The sequence below is a fragment of the Humulus lupulus genome, chromosome 4 (genome assembly GCF_963169125.1).
Source record: "Humulus lupulus chromosome 4, drHumLupu1.1, whole genome shotgun sequence".
In the NCBI taxonomy this organism is placed as follows: Eukaryota; Viridiplantae; Streptophyta; class Magnoliopsida; order Rosales; family Cannabaceae; genus Humulus; species Humulus lupulus.
In genome coordinates this window covers 242,782,696-242,793,058 of record NC_084796.1, presented here as the reverse complement: position 1 = coordinate 242,793,058, position 10,363 = coordinate 242,782,696, and positions in this window count along the sequence as shown.

Below are 10,363 nucleotides of genomic sequence, written 5' to 3'. Positions count from 1 at the left end.
ATTTCGAAAACGACATGTAGTTTACAAAAAACGACTTGTCGTTTTTCACCATAAAAATCGACCCTTACATGCCAAAACGACTTGTCGTTTTTCATATCAAAACGAATCCCTTTCTCGTCAAAACGACGTGTCGTTTTAAAAAAACGACTTGTCGTTTTCCATATAAAAAACGACTCACTTTCGTGAAAACGACGTGCCGTTTTACAAAAAACGGCTTGTCGTTTTTCATATAAAACGACCCACTTTTGTCAAAACGACTTGTCTTTTTACAAAAACGACTTGTCGTTTTTCATATAAAAACGACCCCAAACGTCAAAAACGACGCGTCATTTTTGGGAAAGAAAACAGCCCTTTTGAAGAAACGACACGTCGTTTTTTGTCTGACAGAGACAAAATGACATGTCATTTTCTTCATCCCTGACCTTGATTTTTCAGCATGCAGGTCGCCGCGACCCGATTCAGTCCGTGGGTCCGACCCGACTGAAAAAGGTGGTTCCGGCCACTGTTTTGGGCACCGTTTTGAGGGGTTTTCCTCCACTCACTGTCGCCGACCACTCTACCATATCAATTCTCCTCATTTCATAACAAAAATGTCAAAACAACATGAAAACTAAAATGGGTTTCCACCATTTTTGAGTTCCATGAAGAGCTCGGTTTCACCACAAAGATAGATGAATTTTTGCCCAAAAAAAAATAGCTAAAAAATTCAATACTCATTATCAAATCCAATTTCCCATTAACAAAGAAAGATTTCAAAAATTCTTGTGAAAAATTAGATTTTGAAAAATTGGGTATATATCAAAATTTCAAGCCCTAAAATCAAATAACCTGGCTCATGATACCAATTGTTAAATATAAAATAATACTATGAGCATAAATCCATAAATCAAATTCAAATCAATATAGCATGCTCATACAACAATCCAGGAACGCATTTTATTTAGAGCATTGAATTGAATATATATATAGATGAAACATACCTAACATTGAGTCTCCAATATTCATCATTGAATCTCTCACGATCTACACAAAACAATATTAGAAAAGCAATGTGTTATACCTAGATTTCGAGCCATGGTAAATATGACCTCGAAAGTTGAGTTCGCAATAAATGGTCTCGTGAGGATTAGAGTATGATCTAGGATTGTAAATCGAGCATGCAAAGTATGATAGATGATCTCGAATGCGGTGACCTCAAAATGATCTCAATCTCGAAAGGTAGCTCCGAGAACACCTTCATCTTCAGGAACTTCGGAGCATGGGTCTTGAGCTCAATGTACTATCTCGAAAGCAATGTTAGCTCGGGAGATGTCAGTGGCTCGCACAATGACATGAAACCTGAGATGCTGAAGCCTTGGAGATACGCTATAACCACCTTGAATATCTACAAGTATTGTAAACATGAGATGTAATCCTCATTTATTGATGTAAATCCCCAAGAATCGTGGGATATTATTTAGTCAGTTATGCATTCCCTGGTCTTCAGGGACGTTTCCTTTTTTATCTGATTAAAGGCATTTAAAGCCATTTATTTTTATTCACAAAAGGGTAACTACCCAAAATATGTGGGATAGTATTCTGCATCCTTCTCTATAAATAGAGAAGCCATGCACCATTGTAAAGGACCAAAATTCTGATCCTTGAGAGAAAACTCTGGAGAATTCATGCTAAAGAATTGTTCAGAGATAATCTTGAGATTAATAACAGAGACTCGTGGACTAGGCAGATTTAACTGCTGAACCACGTAAAAAACCGTGTGTTTGATTCGTTTATTTCTTTTGGCCATTATCTTTAATTGTTTACGTGCTCTCTTCTTTTATCTGTTGATGAAAAACGGCGTCAACAGTTTGGTGCTTTCATTGAGAGCCTTAAGCATCCATCCCTGAGAGATTCATGGCTGCAAACAATCAGAACACTCCTGAAGAAAATTACCCAAGGCGCCCTGGAAAACAACCAATGGAGAACCCGGATGCTGATGAAAGAAGTGGGTCCTCTGATTCCCGGGGACCACCTCCACAACCAAGGGATGAGGACATGTACTACAATCCTGAGCATTATGTCCCTATTGTAGAATTGGAGAATCGGCAGCTGAAACAGTTGTTGGCAGAAGCCAACAAACGTAACGAGGAGTTGAACAGGATAGCCGCAGAGGCGCAGGTGGCTCAGCCCCCGCCTCCGCGCGAAAACCAAGTCCCTCCTCCAAGGGACGTGCACGTTCCTCCCCGGAGGCCCCGTGGACGTCCACGAAAAAATGCTGCCACAAGGAGGCCGACACAACCTCCAGCACCAGCAGAGCCATCTGCTCCTTCTAGGCCTCAGAGGAGTACCCGAGCTCGGGTCCCGCCTAATCCACCTATGGAAGTGCCTGCAGGAACTGAGAACAACCGAGCTCCTGCCGAGGCTCGGACTCAGGTTCCTGGTAGTGCACCGAACGCGACTGACCCATCTCGGGCAAATTCTGGACCCTCTAGGCCGAGGCAAGGGCGACAACCACCATCGCCTATACGGTTCCCTCCGTCTCCCATAAGATATCCTTCACCTCCCCGCAGAAACGCTCAACCTGTTCGAGATCAGGATCAAGGGCGTACAGGGGAAAGACAAGGAAACAGGGAGATGTTCCAGGAGCGGAGAGGCGCACCATCTGAGAGAAGTCAGACGTCTCGATCTCGCACTGCGGAGACAAGGCGACGTAGAAAGGATCCACCACGAAATGCCCGATCAATGAGTTTCACCAGTGATGAGTCCGGAGAGACTAGGTCCGTCAGTAAACACGACCGAGGTCATAAAAATACTGGAAATCGCAAGAGTCATCCTGACTTGCGAAATCATCTGAATCAGAGCAGGGGAAAGGGAGATCAGACAAATCCGGATCTAAGGAATCATCTGAATGGGCGTAGAGATCCCTCACGGAGACGCGAGCCTGGGATCACGATTAATGACTATCAATTCCAGACACCACCTAAGGACCCAGTTCAAGAAAGGATTGATCAGCTCGAAAAAGCCTTTAGGCTTTTGAAGAATGAACGAGGGAGTGGTCGATACGAGGACTCTGATGAGGAGCTCAAGCCATTTGCTCCTAATATTTCTAACACTCAGTTTCCTCAAGGGTTCCGGATTCCTCACGTCCCAGCGTTTGAAGGAAAAACTGACCCATGTAGCCACCTGAGTACATTCAACACTATTATGAGAGCCAGTAATGTAGGTTACGAGCTCAGATGCATGTTGTTTCCGACATCATTGGCCGGACCTGCCAAGAGTTGGTTCGAGAAGTACAAGAGACACTCTATAACTTCGTGGGATCAATTGTCTAGAGACTTCAAGAAGCAGTTCCGGGCTATGATGGGAGTCAGACCCGAAGCATCCACTTTGACTAACGTCCGACAACAACCGGGCGAAACACTGAAAAGCTACCTGACAAGATTTAATCTAGAGGTCGCCCGAGCTTGAGACATGGATGACAGTGGGCACTTGATGGCCATCCGAGCTGGTGTGTTACCTGGAAGTGCCCTTTGGGATGACATGCAAGGGAAACCGGTGAGGTCAATAACCGAGTTTAATAAGCGGGCGCAGAGATTTGTCAATGTAGAGGAGGCGAGGTCAATGCTAAAAGCAACCTCGCAAACCGAAACTACAACGATAAACATTAACTCCGCCCCAACCTCGGCTGACCCAGCGGCTTCACAGCCTACCTCAGAGAATCCCTCCAAGAGGAAAAAGAGCGAGGGAAATAACCCCGAGGCTGAAGGAGGAAAGAAAAAGAAAGGAGAAAGGTATTACTCCGTATATAAAGTACACACCGAGCTCAACGAGTCTCGGGAAAATATATACCTGGCTAATGAAAACCAGGTCCCCTTCAGGCGTCCGGACCCAATGAGGAATCAAAAGTCCAAGAGGGATTCCAGTAAGTATTGCCGGTTTCATAGAGACACCGGACACACAACTGATGAGTGCCGACAGCTGAAGGACGAGATCGAAGGGTTCATCTCGAGAGGTTATTTCTGGCAGTATGTGAAAAACCAGAGTACTGGACAGACTACTGCAAGCCAGAGAGTAGCCGCACTTCCGGCAGCACAGAATAATAACTCCCGATCTCGGGAAGAAGACAGGCCTCCGCCGATAGATGGAGAGGACGTAATAACCATCTCGGGAGGTCCTCATCTCGCAGGAGGGGGTAGAAATGCTCAAAAGCGATATGTGAATGAGCTGAAGACAGGGGACGAGTCTCCTTATGAACCCGAACCAAGGGCACCAAAAAGCCAAAGAGTTGAAACTCAGCCTATAACCTTCACCGAGGAAGATGCCTCCCATGTCCAGTTCCCTCATCATGATCCACTTGTCATCACCCTGCAACTTGCCAACAGAAGAGTGCGCCGAGTTCTCATAGATAATGGGAGCTCAGTTAACATTCTTTATAAAGCAACGCTAGAGAAAATGGGACTCTCCCTTCGCGACCTGAAGGCTTGTGCAACCACTTTGTACGGCTTTTCTGGAGAAGGAACTGCCTGTATGGGATCCGTTGAACTCCCTGTGACCTTGGGAGACTATCCAGTCTCGGTGACCAAGATAATGGAGTTTGTGGTAGTAGAGTTACCATCTGCCTACAATGTACTGCTCGGGAGACCCGCCCTGGTCGGGCTGGGGGCAGTATCATCTGTAAGGCATCTGGCCCTTAAGTTCCCAACCCCAAGCGGGGTCGGAACATTAAAAGGAGATCAATTGGCAGGAAGGGAGTGCTACAGCATTTCCTTGAGGGGAAAGAAACAAACGAGCGCTCAAGCACTCGTCATACAAAATAAAGATGGGACAGTTTTAGAAATTGATGAGGAGATCGATCCGAGGATTGAGGAAAAGGTTGACCTCCAACCTTTGGAAGAGCTTGAGGAGGTTCAGCTCGAGGAAGCTGATCCCTCAAAGAAGGTGAAGCTCGGAAAACACCTCCAAGACGAATCAAAATAGCAATTAATTTGCTTTCTTAAGAAAAACCAGGATGTCTTCGCATGGTCACACTCTGACATGGTGGGAATAAGCCCTAATGTAGCGAGCCACGCATTGAATATAGACAAAAGCTTTCCCCTGAAGCAACAAAAGCGAAGACAGCTGGATGAAGACAGAAAGAAAGCACTAAAGGAGGAAGTTGACAGGCTGAAAGCAAATAATTTCATTAAGGACGCCTTTTACCCTGACTGGGTGGCCAATCCAGTGTTGGTCCCGAAGCCCAATGGGACGTGGAGAACGTGCATTGACTACTCAGACCTCAACAAGGCCTGCCCAAAAGACTGTTTTCCACTGCCGAGAATTGACCAGCTCGTAGACGCCACGGCGGTGCATGGTCTGATGTAGTTCATGGATGCCTATTCTGGATATAACCAGATTCCCATGCACGCCCCCGACCAAGAGCATACGAGCTTCATCACAGATAAAGGGCTCTACTGCTACAATGTCATGCCATTCGGACTCAAGAATGTCGGAGCCACGTACCAGCGGCTCGTAAACATGATGTTCTCAGAGCAAATAGGGAACAACATGGAAGTTTATGTTGATGACATGCTCGTAAAGTCTCAACTTAACAAGAACCATGTTGATGACCTCGAAGAGTGCTTTGGCGTGCTCAGAAAGTACAACATGAAGTTGAATCCTCAGAAGTGCACTTTTGGGGTGTCTTCAGGAAAATTTCTGGGTTTCATTGTCAACTCTCGTGGGATCGAGGCTAATCCCGACAAAATAAAGGCCCTGATCGATATGCCTTCGCCTCGGAAGCATAAAGATGTTCAAAGCTTGACTGGCAGGATGGCAGCTCTGAGCAGGTTCATCTCGAAGTCAACGGACCGCGGTCTCCCATTCTTCAACTTATTGAAAGGAAGCAAGAAGTTTGAATGGACAGATGAGTGCGAGCTAGCCTTTCAGGAGCTTAAAAAGCACATAGCTGAACCACCCATCCTATCGAAGCCTGAGACGGGAGAAGTACTGTTCCTATACCTCTCAACTACCGAACACGCGATAAGCGCGGTGCTCGTTCGAGAAGAAGAGAGAATACAGAAACCCGTCTACTATATCAGTAAAAGATTACTGGGGGCAGAGTCAAGATATCCACTGATGGAGACGCTCGCCCTCAGTCTAATCCACTCATCTCGCAAGCTCCGCCCTTACTTTCAGGCACATCCTATCCATGTACTAACAGATCAACCACTAAGGCAAGTCTTGTCTAAACCAGAGGCGTCTGGTCGACTCCTTAAATGGGTTGTTGAGCTCGGACAGTTCGAGATCACCTACCATCCGAGAACGACCATTAAGGCATAAGCGTTGGCGGATTTTATAGTGGAGTGCACCGGTTTAGCCGACGACGAGGTAACAACCACGGCCCACGAGCTGTGGAAACTTTACGCGACGGGTCGTCAAATGAAAATGGAGCGGGGGCAGGAGTTATTCTGATCACTCCTACAGGGAGCAAATTTCACTCTGCTTTAAGGTTCGGCTTTAAAGCATCTAATAATGAAGCTGAGTACGAGGCTTTACTTGCGGGACTACGAATAGCAAAAGAGCTCAAGGCCAAAGCTATACATTGCTACAGCGACTCCCAGCTCGTGGTTAATCAAATCTTGGGAGAATACCAGGCTCGTGGCACAAAAATGGCAGCTTACCTGGAGAAGGCAAAATCCGCATTAGAGTATTTCGAGTTTTATGCAATCGAACAGGTTCCCCGAGAGCAAAACTCAAATGCAGATGCCTTAGCTCGGCTCACCACTTCCGCCGAAAATGAAGAGCTGAATGTTGTACCCGTAGAACACCTGTCAGCACCCAGCATTACTGAGCCAGATGAGGAAGATGTGTGTATGATCGAGACAGAGCCGACCTGGATGAGCCCGATAGTTGATTATCTCGAAAATGGAATTCTTCCAAAAGATCGAAATCAGGCTCGGAAACTAATGTATCAACTTCCTCGTTACACCATCCTGGACGGAAGGCTATACAGAAGAGGGTATTCCATGTCGTTGCTCAGATGTGTGACTCCTCCCGAGGCAAAGAAGATTATTGAAGAAATTCATGAAGGGTTCTGCGGAGACCATACCGGGGGGCATAGCCTGTCCAAGAAGATTATACGCCAAGGATATTTCTGGCCAACCATTAAAACGGACTCTTTCGATTACGTGAAAAAGTGCGACAAATGCCAAAGATTCGCCACGATACCCCGAGCTCCACCTTCCGAACTGACCATGTTGACATCCCCATGTCCTTTCGCGGTATGGGGCATCGACCTCATAGGCTCACTCCCAACTGGCAAAGGAGGAGTAAAATATGCTGTGGTCGCGGTTGATTACTTCACAAAATGGACGGAGGCTGAACCATTGGCGACCATAACTTTGAAAAATATCCTAGATTTCGTGGTAAAGAACATCGTATGCCGATATGGAGTACCAAGAAAGATTGTATCTGATAACGGAACCCAGTTTGATTGCGACTTATTCACCAACTTTTGTAACAAGAACGGCATAGTAAAGAGCTTTTCGTCAGTGGCTCACCCTCAGGCGAATGGTCAGGTCGAAGCCGTTAACAAAACTCTCAAGAGTTCTCTAAAGAAAAAGTTGGAGGAGGCAAAGGGACGATGGCCCGAGGAATTACCCCAAGTCCTTTGGGGATATAGAACTACAGCTCGGACATCGACGGGACATACCCCGTTCTCTCTAGCGTACGGCTGCGAGGCAATGTTGCCCATCGAGGTCGAAATCCCAACAATTCGAACTCAAATTTACGATCAGGATTCAAACCACACTCAGCTCGAAGAAACCCTAGACTTGATCGAAGAAAAAAGGGAAGAGGCTCAGCTAAGAAATGCTGCTTACCAGCAACGAACCACAAGATATTTCAATAAAAGGGTTCGAGATCGAAAGTTCGGAGTGGGAGATCTGATATTGAGACGCGTATTCTTAGCAACCCGAGATCCAGCGGCTGGAGTGCTCGGGCCAAACTGGGAAGGACCATACCAGATAGAATCAGTCATCCGACCTGGCGTGTACAAACTGGCGAGATTAGATGGGAACCTGATACCACGAGCATGGAATGGCGAACACCTTAGACCTTATTATCAATAGTATAGGAAAAGTGTTGCCTGTAACCATGATTTTCTATCTATATTAGTTTGTTTCTGAATTTCATCAAATGAAAGGTCTACTTTGTTTCACATGTAATTTATTTTTATTTTTGCAATCTCTCTTAATTTAATAACCTATGGTCACACTCATAGGATATTAAGGGGGCATCATTGGTATACATACCACCAGCTTAAAAAATAAAAAATATATAAAGTATTTGGATATAACCAAGTACGCGATCTTAGATAGTTCGGACACAACCGAATTATCAAAAACATAAAGTATTTGGACATGACCAAATACGCGAGCTTAGATAGTTCGGATATAACCGAACCATCAAAAAACCTAAATATTTGGAGTTAACCAGATGTGCAAACACAACAGGTTTGGAAGAAACCAGCCAAATTATCGATCGATGATAAATGGGAGCCTAAACCTATTGCGAGATAAGTCAAAGTCGAGGCTGGAATATCTTAGAAAAATAGTTTCGAACTCTTAACCTCGGAGCCAAAATACTGAGGATGAGGAAAAGTGACTAAAAAAATATATAACCAAATCATTCATATTACATGCCATATAAGTACTTTTCAGTTCATGGTTAAAGTAATGTCCGACCTTGATAAATAACGAGGTTGGAAGCGGATAATTCGAATAAACTATGCATGAATGCATCGAATTTCGAGCCTAAATCTAAACTATGTTTGTATGAATTAAATAAACATAACTAGCTCATCAATGTAAGAATATGCAAAATATTTCGAACCAAGAAATGTAAAGCATATAAAAGGAATAGTTAAAGAAATTGTGTCAGCCCCGTGGGCACAAATTTAAATAGTTATAGGAATGAGGGGACGCAGCCCCAATAACTGATTCCTCCGAGATCGGATTTAAGGAAGAGGAGTATCCTTGGCCTTCTCAGCATCAGTATCACCAGACCCTCCAGGACAAATAGCATGGCTATCCTGCTGGGCCGCCTCTCGAGCAGCTACACTTGCCTCGAGACGGGCATTCCACCGCTCAACATATGTGGCTTCGAGAGGACCCAGGAAGCTGGTGTCGAGGTCGACATTGTCGGCCCAAAGCTTGTACATGGCCTGGTCGACCGCTTTCTCCTTCTGCTCCTTAGACTCGTTCAGGAGGCAGACCTTCTCGCTCTCCATGAGGTCGAGGGTAGCAGCTTTCTCCTCTTCGAGCTTGGCATTGGCCTTCTCGAGCTCAGCATTTGACTTTTCCAGCTCCTCGAGACGGGTCTTCAGTTTTTCAAGTTCAGACTTCGAGTCTTTGAGCTCGTCAACCATCTTAAGCTTGAGATCCTTCGACTTCTGAGCCAGAGACAAGCTCGTTTGCACCTCGTTGGTCAGTTTATAGTTGAGCTGTGCTGAAACAACAAGGGCCTGAAACACAAACGAATCAGAATTGCAAATTGAGGCATAAATACTTAAAATAGAGTTGAGAAGGCTACTGCGGCGGTGAGTTCGATACTCTTCTCATAAAGAGTGTTGCAGTCCGAGGTCTTGCGCACGAGATCCCAGTGGTCGGCGCCAAAGCCAGAAAAGCTCTGACCTACCCGAGAAAGGACGTCCGAGCTGAGTACAGCCCCTTCTGTCTCAGCGGCACCATCAAGTACATACTCCTCAGTGTGGGTTCGAGCCGTTGGCAGCTGAACCGTTGAGGTAGAAGGTTTCTTCGGGGGCCGAACAACTGTTAACCGGGTTTCGGTGGGAGGCAGCGAGATGGATGCAGTCGGGCCTGACCCATCAATCTGGGCAGTCGGTTCCTTGGAGGTGTTCGCAGTGGTCTGGGCCGTGGGAGTCGTCTCGCGATGTTTAGGTACCTTGGACGGTCGGTCGGATCTCTTTGGTATCCTCGGGCGTTTACTCTTCTGGGCGCCAGCTCCCCCATCGCTAAAAAGCACGGCATCGAGGTCGGGATTCATGGCACCTGCACAATGACAGTGAGTTAAAACAATAATAATAACTTTGAAAAAAGATGGAAACTAGTTGAAGAAAAAACCTAACTGAGACTCTCCCCCAAGCTCGAGCTTGGGGACCATGAAATTCCCCCGTCTTCAGAAGAGGCGGGGGGAGTGCCTTCCCTATAAGTTGGTGATAACCTCGAGAGGTCCCTATAATCATTGGTCCCATACTGCACAGCTATCCCATTCCACATCTCGTCCGTGGTGTACATAGTGTCGTATTTCCCGAGCCCACTATCAAACCTATGGACAGTCATCTACCCAACTCCATATGTAGAAGTGGTATCTATCCTGTGGGCAC